This window comes from Brassica napus, unplaced genomic scaffold (assembly GCF_020379485.1).
Source record: "Brassica napus cultivar Da-Ae unplaced genomic scaffold, Da-Ae ScsIHWf_525;HRSCAF=788, whole genome shotgun sequence".
Classification (NCBI taxonomy): domain Eukaryota; kingdom Viridiplantae; phylum Streptophyta; class Magnoliopsida; order Brassicales; family Brassicaceae; genus Brassica; species Brassica napus.
In genome coordinates, this window is record NW_026016594.1 from 10,529 (window position 1) to 28,321 (window position 17,793).

At 35.2% G+C, this 17,793-nt stretch overlaps 1 pseudogene; it reads left to right on the forward strand.

Annotated features, from left to right (window-relative positions):
* Positions 1 to 3,420: 3,420 nt before the first annotated feature.
* LOC125604344 lies at positions 3,421 to 17,793 on the forward strand (annotated as a pseudogene).

Genomic DNA, 17,793 nt, shown 5'->3' on the forward strand with positions numbered 1-17,793 from the left:
TTGGTCGGGGTTCTCCAAACCTGGATCCTGTGTAAAAATGCTGGTGAGGTATGTTGTATTGGTGTTTTTGAAAGATATAAACCATTAATTGTATATAGTTCTCGGTGGTGTTACCATTAATTGAGCAACTTCTGCTGCACGTAAGTTGTTTAGCTTAGTCATCTCTCCATCAAATGCCACAAACCCAGCGAAATTTGTCCTATCTGACCCATAGAAATGGACACAGTACCTGCAAAAGTTCAGCGTGAACAATGTACAGAAGTGGTGAGTGTATCCTCAAATTGGGACATTAGGTTTAGCTAAACTTGAGCTATGGAAGAATAACCTGAGAACTCCAACTGTGTTGTCGTTATGGCAGTATGCACATGTGAATGATGAGGATCCATGCTGAAGCTTTCAATAGCATTTTGAGCAGGAGATGTAGTAGTTTCAGTACTGACAAATTCTCCAGTGCAGAGGAACTCCACAGTCTATTGTAACAATGGATGAGATAACATTTTAGTTAAATGTATGAAATAAGTCAACATGATAAGGAAAGGTAAAGAACCTAGACAAAACTGATCACGAAAACAAAACAAAAAACATGTCCAAAAAACTTGTAACCTAGTACAGTAGAGCTGTATACAGACCACAATCTCAACCACCACCTTCACCTTATTTACCTTGTATTGTACAATTACTCAAATAAGAAATTCGAAAACATTGAGCAAAGAGTATAACAACTATAACAGTGGACATAATTCACCTCAAGGATTTGTTGTAAATGGTGGAACTGACGGCCATGGCAACATGAACATTTTCTCCAGCATTATCGTGAGGTTTGTAATTATTTGTTTTGAGTTGATCGTGAGCTCAGACAAAGGTGATTCTTACTGGTTCACAAGCTTGTAATTTGGAAGAACCAGTTGCGGCTGATAAGCTCACCGCTCGGTCACCAACAACACCACTCTCCGTTTATCTTCCACCAACTCAGAATAAGGAAGACGACACTGTAGTTAGCGCTCTCTGTGGCGTAAACTGCAGCGCATTCAAATTCACATCACTCTACTGCACTTTAGCCACATCCTTAACGTTAGCCCCAACATAAGAAGAATACAAAGAAGAAGATATGTACAAAGAAAGAGAGTATTCTCACCTCCATAATGAGTTTCACCACAACGGTCTCACAGATGGGTTTGAGGAAATCTGCAGGTGTCTTTGTGGTTCCAGAAACTCTTAACTCCACTACCACTCATCTTACTTTGTTATTCTGAGAACGATCCTTTATGTAACTGCAAACACAAACTGAGAACATAAATCAATTGATTCGTTCTGAACAAATCACAAAAAACACAAATATACACAAAAACACAATATACATAAAACCACAGAACATAAGACAAATCGCTTCTTATCCACCCAAGAATCGCAAGATCCAAACCAAGGTTTCATCGAACCTTGATCAATCTGCTCAGAAATTCAGATATGTACATGAACTAAATTACCTACCGGGACGGATGTCTTAACGGAAGAGACGATTGACCCGATGATTTTCCTTCTCCAATGTCTCCTCAGAGGCTTCATTTCGTCATGTATAGAGAGAGAGATATTGGAAGTTGAAGAGGAAGAGGATTTGTCATGTGATTTCAATAATCGTTTTCAAAGTGTAGGAATGCGTTGAGCCAAGAATATGCAATTGGCTTTTTAGAAAAACAGCAGAGGAAACAAAAGGAGAAGTTAAGTTTGTAGATTAACATATCAGTTTTGTTATCTAATGGGCTCTTGAATCAGGCCCATCAATAATGGGTCTTTTGCACTTTCAAACCAAACTAATTCTGTAGGTCCCACCAAACAGAAAAGTGATAGACGTGGATACCTTTAGGAGAGAATAAAAACTCTCCTATGGCTTTTTAGAAAACAGCAAAGGGAACGAAAGGAGAAGTAACAATATTAATACTAGGTTAAGATCCGCGCCTTACGCGGAATCAACATTATATATATATATAAATTATTTTATGTATTAAATATTTTTACATATTATGAAATAATAATATATATTAAATAATTAAAGTTCAGTAACTATTAAATATATAATTAAATTGGTGCGAACATATAAATCAATTTTATTAATCCAAAAAATATTTTTTTTATATTTGATAGGATATGTAATTAAATTTAAATGATACTAACATAGATAATATATTTTAGTATATTTTTAATATTAATGTCTATTAAATGATGATTTCTACTCATATAGTTTTTTGATCATTTATATCTTTTGTAAAAAAAAATAAAATACTGATAACAAAATTTTCATTGTGGGATTAATAGTTTTAGTAATTTATATTTAAAAAAATAAGTTGTCAATGATCGTTCTAAACTTTTATCAAAAAAATTGTTCAAAGTAAAATTTTGAAACTAAAATATTGTATTTTATATGGTTTATAGTTTAATTTAAAATGATATATATATTAATCTTAATAATTAATTAAATTAGACTTTTTACTTATATAATTTTTGTAATCATTTGTATTTTGTCATAACAAATTTTTTAACCATTGATCATAAAATTTGAATGTGAGACTCTTACAGTTTTAGTAATTTATAGCCGTTTGTAAAAATTCAAAATATAACATATACATAAAAATCCAAATTTTTATTATATGGTTATTGTGGTTGTTTAATTTATTTAATAGTTTAAAATTAAACAAATATGATAGAATATACACTATTTTTTATCAAATCTTTATTATTCAAAATCATTAATTGCCTTATATACTTTAGCCACATTAGACAATTTCGTAAATTTTATTTAAGAAAATATTAAAGTACATTAATGATGAATTTATTGTTAGTTTAATAAAAAACTTATTATATAATTAGATGGACCAACATATTTCTCTAATAATTCTAACAATCATCGTAATAATGACATATGGCTACAAAAAAAAGTTGTAATGATTCTCAAATAATATATAGGGATGGATAAGTTTGTAGATTAACATATCAGTTTTGTTATCTAATGGGCTCTTGAATCAATTAAGATTGGCCCATCGATAATGACACAAATTCTTGTCTTTGCGCTTTCGAGCCAGCAAAAAATGACTAATTCTGTAGGTCCCACCAAACAGAGAAGTGATGACGTGGATACCTTTAGGAGAGAGTAAAAACTCTCCTATTATAATATAGATTATACTTTTTTGTTTGAACGGCTGTTAATTTAATTATACCTAAGAGCAAACTCAGAGTTTTTAACCTGGGTTTCTGAACAAAAAAGCTAAAAAAAATAAATCAAAAAGAAATTAAATTTTAAAACCGGTTCTGTAAAGAGAGTTTAAGAGATTGTAAGAACCTATACGTGTCAACTGGATCAAGCAGAGGCTGGGTACATTCGTCGGTGACTACGGCATTGGTGTAGGAATTGACGAAGGTGGAGTTTGGGTTGGCGGTGGCGGAAACCCTAATTCTGATCCTGGTTCTGTTCAGGCTCGTCCGTAACCACCATAGATCTAAACAAAGCGAATCTCAAAGGCACCATCGTCAAAGACCTCTCTTTTCTCTTGGATCTAGCCATCCTCCATCTCAACAGCAACAGATTCTCCGGTCAGATCCCATATTAACTTGTCCCTTGACTTAGAGAAAGAAGAGAGATCAGCGCTTTCCATTTTGATTTCTCTGGAAATGGGTATATGTCTCTCTAGCTTGCTTTATCATTGATTGGTGAATATGAGAATGAGAGTGTTTTGATTTGCGGTTGTGGTGTTTTCATTGTTGCAGATGGAAGAGTTGATACAACAGGATTCACATATGGATAGATATCCAAAAACCATAAAGGGTAAACAAAAGTTTGTATGGGAATGGCAAAGAATAATATTTTTTAGAACCTTACTTGAGGTTATACCATTGGAACCATTATTTTTAGAGAGGTTTTTTATTTAAAAATTTTCAAAATTTATGACTAAAATAATCTTAAAAAGCCATCATGAATTCCTACCATTGGAGGTGGTCTAAATCTAAAAATACACCATCTTCTTTGAGAAGCTAACTTCAATTATGTACATCATTAGAGAAGTCAACACTTCAATGGATGACGGATAATTAACATTATGATTATTAATAAATTAAAGATAAGTAAACGTTGCTAAAACTACCGACTTTCTTTTTAATTTGGAAAAGTGTACTCTTATAAGTTATCACAATGAATTCATGATTACCTCACTTTAATGTACGTATAACGAAAAAAATTTAGTAGAATAGTATAATTAATGGTTTCAATCTATTGTAGACATGTGTACTAGTGTACGTTTTCCACCAAAGTTTTGGGTAGTACTATTCGAAGTTCAACTAATCTGCCAAACATACTTTGTGTACATCAATTTGATGGAATATGAATATAAGACATTCTGAAGTTAAGAGAGACAAGAAAAAAAGCAGTGATCATGCCACAACAAATTACTTTCCTTTTTTATATAACATGCATGTTAAAAAAAACACAATAAGCCGGAGAATAATATCATTTGATGTGATATTATACCTTTAAGAGTATCAAAAGGGGTATAATACAAACGACACATTCCATGAACCCGTGTGTATATTCACTGACTTCGAAAGTTAGAGGAGTAAGAATCAGTTTAGGAAGGCAATAAACAGGTAGGCAAGATCCGTAAGGTGCATTGTACATTAACCCGTCCTCTACTTTTGAAACTTCGAGACAACTTAACATATCTTCAAGCTGTGATTTCAATAAATTTATTTTAAAGTTATGAAGATTTTATGTGGTGATGATCTTAAAACAAAAAAAAACGAGTTTGAATCTCATCTTGTCGGAATCTCCAACTCTATTTCGTGCCGTCCTAATATTGTTAAATATGTTTATTTATCATCTATCCTATGTACATACCTAACTTGACATTTTATAACTCTAAGACAATTTGCCTCCCAGCCTTTTTAAAAGACAAAAAGCTCAGATAACATTTTAAAATCATTTAAGAGTCAACTATAATACGTACAAATTAGCTTATTCTTTTGGCATGCCCATAACAAGGTTAACTAATGTATACTATATATATCATTGATAACAAGGGATTTATTTAAATACTTAATATAAATTGTTGAATTTTCGTCTTATTTTGCATCTAAAAATGTTAAGCTCTTCGAGTGGACGGTACCTAATGTATAAATCAAATAAAAGTTATTTTCACATTTTCTTTTGTTTGGTTTTGTTTCCTAATCGTTTAATCCAGCACAAAACCGAAAACATACAAACATGAATGGTAACATGCATTTTTGCGTTGACAGAGGTAGATTTCTAACGCATGCGCATTCAATCATTTGATGAATCATACCCATTACAATTATACTTTGAGTTCTAGTTTTGTACTCTGAAGTCTGAACTTACTCATAATGACACTTGCAAGAAAAGATGCAACATATATGTATATATAAAAACTATAGGACTTTTAAGAGATTATGTCTAGTATAATTAGGAAAGTAACTTGATGAATTTATACCAATTTGCTTTGAAATGATGTTTATCAGCATGCAGCTAATTTTTCATGTATGCAATTGATTGTATCTTAAAAAGGTAAAGTTGACTACGATGAAACATTCTTCTAAAGTTACAATTTACAATACACTATAAATTACGGAAAAACACAATAAAATCATGGAATTTAAAATAAATTCAGTTAAGGAAAAGAAAACTTACAGGTACAAGCTGTTGACACGAAGCAGAAGTAAGCTGTCAGACCTGAGAAGTAAGCTGTCAGACTTGAGAATTAAGCCGGAGACTTATAAGGTTTTATAAGGTTTTATAAGGCTTTATAAAGATTTCTATACTGGAGTATTTTATTGAAGAGAAGAAAAAGAGAGAAGAAGACCGTTGAAGATATTTTAAAACAATGAATATTTTATTGTATTGTGTACTGAGCCAACTTGCCTTTAAATACTTGTATTCAGATCTACAATTAAATTAAGGAAACTATTCTCTCATTCTCTCTCTTATATTTTGAAATCTACATCTCTCATACTTTCTCTTTCTCTCGTGTTCTACATGTTCTTCATTCCCGAGAAATAAACTCTCAATAATTCTTTCATTCTAACATGGTATCAGAGCATTAAGCTCCTGAACCTCACAAAAGCTTCCGCAAATTTCTTTCTTTCTCAGATTATCTTCAAAATCTGTTGGATACATCATTTTATCCACTGGTCCAAAAGTCTTTCAAAAGAGAAGAACCTCACCAGAACTCAAGATAGAGGAGTACCCTATTCTCTGGAACTCAAGAAAGCTTCAGCCATATCAGGAAAAGCTTCATCAAAGTCCAGTTTATCTTAAAATCAGTAGGAACAATCTATTGTCCACTGGTTCATATCTCTCCATGAGGGAGAACTCCAACATGGTGTTGTTTCCAGAGTACAAGAAGGCTAAGGAACAACATAAGAAGCGCAATATGCCAAGAAGAAGTGACTTGAATCAAGCCAGGAATGTAATCAAGGAGTTTACGCATCCATCGATACTAGGTCGAACCATGTATTCATCTGTCATTGGTGGTTCAAATGAAGAAGGAACATGGAGAAGTACTGATAGTGCAGCCAACACATATGGTCCAGCAACCATGAGTGACCTACATTCCCTTATCCAAGCTTTTATCTCATCCAAGAAGGCTGGTACACACTCTCTTGACCCTAAACCTATCATTATAGATTCAGGAGCAAGCCATCACTTGATTAGTGATGTCCAGCCTGTCTCAGTGAATGTTCAAATAGAAAATGGTGATAAGATTAAGATAGAAGGGATAGGGAACCTTAGGTTGTTTGATAGGGAATCTACTGCCTTGTATATGCCTCAATTTACATCAAACTTGCTTTCCGTGAGAAAGGCTACTGTTGATCTGAGTTGTCAGGTTGTCTTTAGACCAGATGAGGTTGAATTTCAGGACTTAAAAAGACAGGCCAAATGATTGGAAAGGGGCACGTTCACAATGAACTCTATCATCTTCAGAAGATAGAGATGTCTAGACCACCTACTTCTCAGTGTTTGGCTAGTACATACAGCGCGGTTGATAGCACACTATGGCATGCTAGGTTGTGACATCCTCATACAAGAGCCCTAAACTTGATGCTTCCAGGTGTGGTCTTCAAGAATGATGATTATGAAGTTTGCATATTGGGGAAGCATTGTAGAACAGTCTTCCCACAGTCTAGCACCATCTATGAGTCTTCCCACAGTCTAGCACCCTCTATGAAAGATGTTTTGACCTAGTTCACTCTGATGTATGGACTGCTTCATGTGTGTCCAGAGAGAACCACAAATACTTTGTCACTTTCATGAATGAGAAATCCAAATACACTTGGGTGACACTGATTCCGTCTAAGGACAGGGTGTTGGATGCTTTCAAGAATTTCCAGACCCATATTTGCAACCATTTCTATGCCAAGCTGAAAATCCTAAGATCAGATAATGGTGGAGAGTATACAAGTCATGCATTCAAGCAATATCTTGCTCAACATGGGATTACTCACCAGACAAGTTGTCCTTACACTCCTCAACAAAATGGAGTTGCTGAGAGGAAGAACAGACATTTGATGGAGGTAGCAAGATCAATGATGTTCCACACCAATGTTCCAAAAAGATTCTGGAGTGATGTTGTGATGTCTGCTACTTATCTGATCAATAGAACTCCAACTAAAGTCCTCAACGACATGTCTCCTTTTGAGGTCCTAAACAAGACCAAACCATCTTTGGACCACTTGCGTGTGTTTGGATGCCTCTGTTTTGTGATGATACCTGGGGAGCTGAGGAACAAGCTTGATGCTAAAAGCTCAAAAGCTATGTTCATTGGTTACTCTCCAACTCAGAAGGGGTATAAGTGCTATGATCCAGAGTCAAGAAAGGTTCTTGTCTCAAGGGAGTGAAGTTTGTAGAATCTAGAGGCTATTATGATGGAAAGAGTTGGGATGAGCTCAAAGATCTTTCTCAATCAGCCTCAGATAGAGCAAACAACCTTAGGAGAGTAATGGAGAGCCTGAGAATCAGTATGCCTTCTTTACCAAGGGTGGAACTTATCCCTGAAAATGTACCATCTACTGCATCTGATAGTGTTGAGAGCACTCATCCTGATCATGAGGGGGGGCAGTAGAAATGTTGAGCAGTCTACACAAGCTCAACCTGAAGAGAACTCAGTAGCTCATGATCAAGATAAGATGCCATCAGAATCAGATGTTGAGACTCAAGTAGAATCAGATGTTGAGACTCAAGTAGAGGCGCCAAGTGAAGGAAATGAAGCAGAACCTGAGCAGATACAACCTTTGAGAAGGAGTACAGAGATCAGGAAACCCTCACAGTGGATTAACACAAAAGTTTACTTCAATGCTGAAGCTGTAGCTCACCCAATAAGTGCAGTATTCTCCCTTGCTCAATATCCAGAAGATCATCAAGTCTTCATCAGTGAATTGGATCAGGAATACATTCCCAGAACATATGAAGAAGCTATGCAACACAAGGAGTGGAGAGAATCTGTTGGAGATGAGATGGGAGCCATGATCAAGAATGATACATGGTTTGAGACTGAACTTCCAAAAGGAAAGAAGGCAGTGACAAGCCGACTTCTCTACACTATCAAGTATGGAGCCAATGGAAAACCAGAAAGAAAGAAAACAAGACTAGTTGCAAGGGATATACTCAAGTATATGGTGAAGATTATCTAGACACTTTTTCACCAGTGGCCAAGCTTCACACTATAAGGATTCTCTTATCTCTTGCTGTCAACCTTGAGTGAAATTTATGGCAGATGGATGTGAAGAATGCCTTTCTTCAAGGAGAATTGGAGGATGAAGTCTACATGAGACTACCTTCTGGTCTTGAGAACATGGTGAAGCCAAGAAATGTTCTCAGATTAAAGAAGGCAATTTATGGCTTGAAGCAATCTCCAAGGGTTTGGTACCATAAGTTGAACACCACCCTCAATGGAAGAGGCTTTGTAAAGTCAAAAGCTGACCACACCCTCTTCACATTAACTAGTAAGTAATGTATTGTGGTCATCTTAGTCTATGTGGATGTTATTATCATCACTGGTAACAACAAGGAATGTATTCTCTCAACTAAAACATTTCTTAAAAATGCCTTTGATATCAAAGATTTGGGAGAGTTGAAGTATTTTCTTGGGATTGAGATCTGCCGCTCTAAAGAGGGGTTATTCTTATCTCAAAGGAAGTACACACTTGATATTTTAAATGAGGCAGGAAAACTTGGGAGTAAAAAAGCCAAGACTTCTTTAGAAGAAGGATACAAGGTGCTGAGAGGGGGGGAGTATGAGTCTACACCATTTGGAGATATCAAGAAGTATAGAAGAATGGTGGGCAAGCTCATCTATCTAACCATCACCAGACCAGATGTGTGCTTTGTTATGAATCAAGTGAGTCAACACATGGGAGCTCCTAAGGTGCATCATTGGAATATGGTGGAGAGGATCTTAAGGTACCTAAGAGAAGCTGGCCAAGGAGTACGGATGGCATGTAACAAGAGTACTGAAGTTGTTGGGTATTGTGATGCTGATTAGGCTGGAGACAGAGTTGATAGGAGATCAACTACAGGCTATTGCACCTTCATTGGAGGAAACCTGGTAAAATGGAAGAGCAAGAAGCAGAAGGTGGTGTCTTGTTCAAGTGCTGAATCAGAGTATAGAGCAATGAGGAAGCTTACTAGTGAGCTCATTTGGATCAGAAACTTACTAAAGGATTTGAGCATAAAGACAACAACACCAGTCACAATGCACTGTGACAATCAGGCGGCCATACATATAGCATCAAACTCAGTGTTTAATGAGAGGACAAAGCACATTGAAGTTAACTGTCACAAGGTGAGACAAGCTGTGGAACAGAAGATCATTTTACCCTGCTATACTAGAAGTGAAGATCAGTTAGCTGATATCTTCACCAAGGCAGCAAGCACTAAAGTCTGTGAGTTCATTCATCCAAAATTGGGACTCATAGACCTCTCATGTCAATGATATCTCCTTCATGAAGTGTTCTACTCTTTTTCCTTGACTTGGGTTTTCACCCAAATGGTTTTACCTAGTTGAGGTTTTAATGAGAGAATACTTCATGGCTTTCAAGCTTGACTTGTTCCATATGGTCAAGCTTGAGGGGGAGTGTTGTCATGAAGCAGAAGTAAGCTGCCAGACTTGAGAAGAAAGCTGCCAGACTTGAGAAGTAAGTTGCCAGACTTGAGAATTAAGCTAGAGACTTATAAGGTTTTATAAGGCTTTATAAGGATTACTGTACTGGAGTATTTTATTGAAGAGAATAAGAAGAGATAAGAAGACCGTTGAAGATATTTTAAAACAATGAATATTTTATTGTATTGTGTATTGAGGCAACTTGTGTTTAAATAGTTGTATACAGATCTACAATTAAATTAAGGAAACTATTATCTCCTTCTCTCTCTTATATTTTGAAATCTACATCTCTCTCATACTTTCTCTTTCTCTCATGTTCTTCATGTTCTTCATTCCCGAGAAATAAACTCTCAATAATTCTCTCATTCTAACACAGACATAGTGGCACGTACGGTATATGATCATAAATAAATGTGGAGTGAAAACATTTCTTTATCAATACACATCATTATCCATACCAAGTTCTTCAAAAATGTAGTTTACAAATATTTCTAGGCAGAAAGAGTATAAATTTGAATTATTCATACAAATAACTTTTATTCATTTATATAAAATCTTTGACAAACAAAAAAACAGAAGAAAAAGGCTCACAGCTTCAACAAAATAATTTATACACGCCGGATATATCACGCTGCATTTTTTCCTGAAAAAGAAATTAGTTAAGAGAGACCTATCGGAAAATTCGTAAATTAAAGTTTAATACGGCATGGATTAATAAGTTTCTTTTATTTTCTTCTTCTTCGGTGTTGTTCAAGTTGCGATAATGATTCCATTAGTCGGGCTTTGGCGTGGCTATATATTTACTAGGAGTATAGCCCCCGCGCAAGCGCGGAACCGAATAAGTTATTGATCATTGTGTAGTTTTGTGTACGAGATTTTGTAGTCTATTTTTTTCCACTTTTGTTTTTCCGTGTTGTATATAATGGTGATGAACATAACATTTGAAAATCACACAGTTTGATTAAGTTGATATAAGAATGACCGGCGAATTCATATGCATTATTTTCGTAATGATTTGATCGACCATTAGCTTATTAACGCTTTCATGTTCAAAAGATAAAGTTTATGAAGTTGTTTAGTATTTACTTAGGTAGTTGTTAGTATATAAAACAAATAGTGTAAGGAACAAAATATAAAATTTGAATTCAAAAAATTAAACAATTTATCGAACAATAAATTAAATTATTTTCTTATTTTACCTAAATTAATTTCAAAATATAGAATTGTAATTAACTATTTTTTACAAAAAATTAATAACTCTAGAAAATATTATAAATTATACGGTTGCAAAATTATTTATTTTAGAGTTTTACTCGACTTTGTTAAAAATAGTTTATGGTGGACAAAAAAAATGTCAAAAATAGGTAAACCAAAAAAAATACACCACTGACAAATCTTGTATGAGTTAGAACCCGTCGACGTTTCATTAATAATCCAAAATAGAAATAAAATCTCCGAACAGAGAAAACATGCAAGGGAAAAAATATCCAAAGTTTATGATGGAAAACAAAGATAATAGCAGTTTAAAAATGCATAGAAAAGACGTTGACGGGCTGATAGGAATATAATAGATATTTCCAATCACTCACGGCAGCGCTTGCGGTTGTTCTGAGCGTCTGAAATCTCTGGAGGATCTGCTGCATCACATTCCTCATCGACCTTGTCTCCCAAAACAGACGGGCCCGATGATGCTGCCAATCCTACGTCACCTTCATTGCTTGGAAGAATGTTTCTCACTGTGCTCCTGAAATACATGAACGTGATGGCAAGTAAAATTAGACAACCTTGCCATGGTTCTCTATGATGGTATCTTCAGTGATGGTGGAGATAGTGAAGGTGCGGTGATTGCTATTAATGGCTTCCATCAATTTGAGAGCTCTCCATGTTTTGGGCTGGATCTTGGCAAGTAGCTATGAATACATCAAACACTATGTTGCTGGCATGAGATTTGAATCGACCTAGAGAGCCTGCAACAACATAGACGGTGAGGTTCTTGAGTATATTGAGCTCCACCAAGCCAGACACACAGACACACTCATTTTCAACACCTTGTTCTCTATCTCTCTTTTAATTACTGCCAGGTCCCTCGATGCAGTTCATTGCAGCAGGTTTGTTAATGTCGGAGAAGAAGTTATCTGACCAATAAATTTCAAGTTTTTAAGTCTCAAGATGACACTAAGCTAAAATGCATTGTTTTAAAATCAAACCAATAACATACAAAAGGAACTCACCAGAGATTCCGATCACATCCATGTCAGGGGAATCATCGCTGAGGAACTCAATAACATTATGCACACCTTTGGTTACCATGTTCATCCCCATTGCACCACACCGGTGTTACAACTGAACCATACATAGCCATTTTTTTCCTGCCAATGTACAGTGACCAGTTTGTAGCCTCGCAAATCTAATTGACATGCATCCACAAAATCATTATTTCATCAGCAAAAGTTTCAATCTTGAGTCGAACCACACCACAAACATAAAAAAATTTACATCTCGGTGGTACCTGTTGAAAATGACAGCCGACGTTTCGAAGTGATCTGGATTCTCCTAGGAAGGCTTAAGTTCCATAGCACGTTGGCACGACAAAAACCGGACAATAGGCGCTCTAGTTGTACCGTCCTTCAGCTCCGCCTAAGACGTACCCAGCCTTGCAGCCTCTATTAGTCCTAGCAACCAAATAACTTTCCGTTATAGCCCATCAGAACAAAGTTTACATCATATTAGTTAATCGGACAACTTCAGAGCGATCAATAAACTTTCACGATCGACCCCCTATCGTAGCGATGGATGGTAGTGATTCACACGAACTGGGATAGAACCGTGGATCTCAGAATTCTGCCCAGAGAAACATACGCTTAAAGTATTAAAACTGATAGCTTGAATATTGATTAAACAAATATGGTATATAGTATTCCATAGAAACTCAAATTTTTAATACCTTTTCCTGGGTACTATGTTCTAGGCGGATAAAGGTGGCGGGGGCAACTACGGATTAAGCAACAACAACAGGCTTACATCTTCGAAGGTTGGCTAAAAGCTGCGACAGTTCAATTTAGGAGTAATTTAATAAGAGATATGGGTCTCAAGGTTTGTTTGAGGAATTATATATACTGAGACGGGTCGTTTCAGAGGTGAAACGGTACCATAACTGGTCGTTGGAGATTTAGAGAGGTGAAGATGAAAAGTTTCAGAATTTTTTTTGATAAGCTAAAAAGGTAACACTTCGGTTTATCGGTGGAGACAAAGTACTATAAAAATCCTAGATACATACAAAAGAGATTTAGCCCAATTATAAGTTTTATTGGGCCAGAATGCGGATTTTACTAAATAGGTTTCGATGATCAAAGTTACACGTGAGTATTGAAACATTACAGTTATGTGTGGGGTCAACTATAAGAAATCCAATGTACAAAGTATCCTTTACTTTAGTGGTATAAATGTTGGTGTTTATATCACAGTAATCCGGGTTCGAGCAACATATTTAACATTTTTTCACACTTTTTAAAAGTGGGGTTCACTTACCTGCTGACGTATCGCATCAGGAGTGCTGAAACTGGCTCTTTATAATGTAGATTATTCACTGCTTCTCTTATGTGGCCAATGTTAACTGTCTCTCATTATTATACTAATCTCTTAACGATCTTATACGTATATTTGAATAGATGGGTTATATCAAAAAAATATAGTAATGTGTCGTGAAGGAACAAAGCTGGTCTCAGCTCTCATTGTCGACCCCACAAGTTGACTGATCGTGTTCTTCATCATGCATGCCTTTGTATTATTTATTTAATTACGGCCTGTTCTCGACGCAAATGATTGTAATTAGTTTAAGAATCTCTTGATTTCTCTTATCATCACGAAATCTTCCTCAAATCATCGAGTAAAATCTCCAACCTATATATAGTTGCTCAAGATCAAAAACTATTATAACAACAAACTAACAAGAAGAATAAGAAGGGAGGAATACAAGTGTTGAAGGTTAGAGAGATGGATGTTTTTGTTGATGGTGAATTGGAGTCTCTCCTGGGGATGTTCAACTTTGATCAGTGTTCATCATCTAAGGAGGAGAAACCGCAAGATGAGATGCTTAGTCTCTCTAGCCTTTACAATGGCCATCTTCGTCACCATCATCAGAACAACGTTTTGTGTCTTCTGACCAACATGCTTTCTTGATTCCTGATATGTTCCCACTTGGCGTGATGCGGGAGGGAATCTTCCGACCATGCTTGATTTTTGGGATCAAAATCACTTCCAAGAAACGGCAACGCTTAAGAGGAAACAACTTCACGTAGAGAATCCACACAACAGTAACTCTAACTGTGACGTCACAAGACAAGTAAGCAGGGGCGGACCCACTTGCGAAGGTGTGGGGTCACTTGACGAAAGGCTCAAGACACTACAAAACCTTGTACCGAATGGGACAAAAGTCGATATAAGCACGATGCTTGAAGAAGCGGTCCATTACGTGAAGTTCTTGCAGCTTCAAATCAAGGTATGCACAATTTTTTTTCGGTTTGTGTTTTCGTCAGAGTCTTTAACATCTATGTATATGTTGTAAGTTTGTACTAACCAAAATGCATATATGTACAAAATGTTGTTGTTGAGCACCGATGAGCTATGGATGTACTCACCATTGGCTTACAGTGGACTTGACATGGGATTCATCACAACCTTTTGTCTCGGCTCATGTGAAGGGCTTGTAATACAAATTATATACAATCTAATTGTAAAGAAACCGATTTAGAACATATGAATCTCTTTCATTGGGCCTTATCAGAGAGAGGTCTACTTTTGTACGCACCATTTTCTCTTCTTGTTCATTCTAATAACTTTTGTTATTCTTTAAACTTATTTTTGTCTTTTTCTTCATTATGGTTCTAATAACTTGTACTTTTTATTAATGTAATCATGTTATTAAAATACAAAAAAGTCATATGGGACTAATAAAATAGTAGCCTTTTCTCGCACAATTTTGTAAACAAAATATATAATTGAACTAACTGTTATATAGATATATGGTTGAATCATTCGGCCGACTTTAGTTTTTTTATGTGAAGATATATAATTGAAGTTTAGCCAAAAAAATTAATGGCTAAGTATGCCAAACGAAAGACGCCATGCCAAAGTCTTTTAATACCAAAATCAAATTGATGAACAAAACAATTCCAATCTGTTTTAGATGTGGAGAAGAACAGTGTCTTACATCAAAAATTGAAAAAGATCTTAAACAATACGTAAGAGAGATATAGTATGATTAGTTACAGCCGTAGATTTATATTTTTGATATAGAATTTATATAGTATGACTTTGTGCTGTAGTTGTAAGATTTTAGTTATGGATTTTTCAAAGAAAGCATGATTGGCCTTTAACATTAAAATAGTAATATTTGAAAATTAGAATAAAATTTAGAAGTTAATAATTTATTGTAGAAATTACAAATTGATTATGATGTAAATTAATATATGTAGTTTTTATTTACACATGTGTGTGAACTTTTTAATTTATATACATATATATATGTAATACATATTTTAATAGTATTTGTAACATTTTTGTGGATTATATATGTAAGAAATATATTATTATATTTATGTTAGTGAAACGTATTACTATAGAAGAAATGAAGCATACATGTTTTACAAAAAGGAGAAAAAAACATTTTTCAAAGCAGTTGAAAAAATGCTCTAAAAAATTAGCTCTCCACAGCCACAAAATAAATAAAAAGGTAGATATGGGTGTAAAATTTAAAAAATTAACCAAAGCTTGATTGCTTTTAATTTAGTGATGTGGAGAGAATTAAAGTTGTCTATAGTACTAACAGCTTTCTCCAATCATCCTCATAAATTAATATATTTATTACCAATTAATTTTAAATTAAACACTCGTCTACAATCTATACAATCAAGTTTTTATTGGGTTATTTGCAAAATTGACTCAAAACATGAAGTCAACCTTAAAATTAACATATGTTTTTTTAGATTTTTCTTTTGCCTTATTCACCCCACAAGCATATAACTTTAGCACCAATAAACTGAGATAATATAAAAAAAATTTCAAATGATTACATATGGATCCCATACGTGCTCTGCATGTCGGATGTCCAGAGAGTGAGGTTGTCACGGAGTAGCTGCATGATCAAGGTGCTGTCTTTGTATGACTCTTCACCTAGAGTGTCCAACTCCGCTATGGCATCATCAAAATCCTCGATGAGACAACAATACAACAACCAGAGGCGATGTGTTTAGGTGAAGAAAACAATACAATACAGCAGAGGCATGTTCAGATTTTCTGATGATATAACGAGCTAGTTACTATCTGAGGGGTTTCACAGAGACTATGTCCATCCAGAATCCTACTCTCGTTAGAAACCATTCATTTATTTAGTTAAAAATTGCAATTTCTTCACACTTAGAGAGAGAAGTGGAATCATGAGAATTTAGGAAGCTGCAATGAATGTACGCAAAGATAAATTTGAATTTATACCATAGGGAGTAAAATCTCAAAAAAGATTAATCGTTTCAAAAATAGTGATGGTGTAGTGTGAGAAATAAAATATTTTTTTTTTTTTGAATTCAAGAATTTATGGGCCTAAACCCATAATCTCTTTGGGCCAAGGACAAGAGCCGGTTGTTTAATCCCCTCCCTGCAGTTGTTGAGACTCGAACATGGCACGTCTACCCTTTCGAAAGAAGACTTTACTAGTTAAGCTAGGAACACCGAGTATAAAATGAATTTTATTTGATGTAGATTTTTATTTATATTAAAAACAAATAGAAACAGTTTAAGAAACAAAACAGTTTTATTTTCCATTTTTTTTGCATTTAATATTTTTTAAACGAAATTGTTTTTATTTTTTTTAAAATCTTTTCTATGTAGAAATTATTTTTTTTTGTTTTTTAAAAATTTTCTACATAGCAATTTTGATTTGTTGTGGGAACCGAAATTCACACCGTCGAGTTTTGTTAATCGAAGGAAAGCCAAATTAACCTAGCCTTCTCTGATGGTCCCAGTTATCTGCTGGGCCACGCACAACACAATCAATATGAAAGATTCGAAAGTAATAAATCGTAAAAGAGCGAAAAGAGAACAAAGAGGTCTTATTTTCGAATTCGCGTTTGAGCGTGAACAACAGGTAAGATCCTAGGCCACGAGAGCTGTCGGTATGTTTGCTAGTCTAGCCACCTAAGTTCTAACCTAGTCGAGTCGCAGCTCGGTAGTAAAAAACGGAAAAATTCCTAAATTGCTCTAAGTATTAACTTTTCTCTTAGAATGCCCTCCTCTTCGTCCTATGTCCTCCTTATATACTCCTCCTTACGTCGGTTTACCTCTTCTCGGGCCGGATTTGTCGTGAAACGGGCTTTTCCATATTTCCTTCTTCTTTGTGATTATCTTCGGAAATTTGACATTTATCTCTTCCCGCGGAAGAGATAAACCGTCATACCAGTCATTGGGTTCAAGTCTTTTGGGACCATAGATGGGCCTTTGTCCGCAATTCGGATCCTCTTTGGGCCATATCGAGACTTAAGCGTTTTTATGATTTTACTCGCGAAGTAGCCGTTGGTATAGGCATGGTTCTTCTAACGGAACCCTGTTTCTTCGCATAGCCGAGGCAGTTGGTGTTAAGTTAACCATA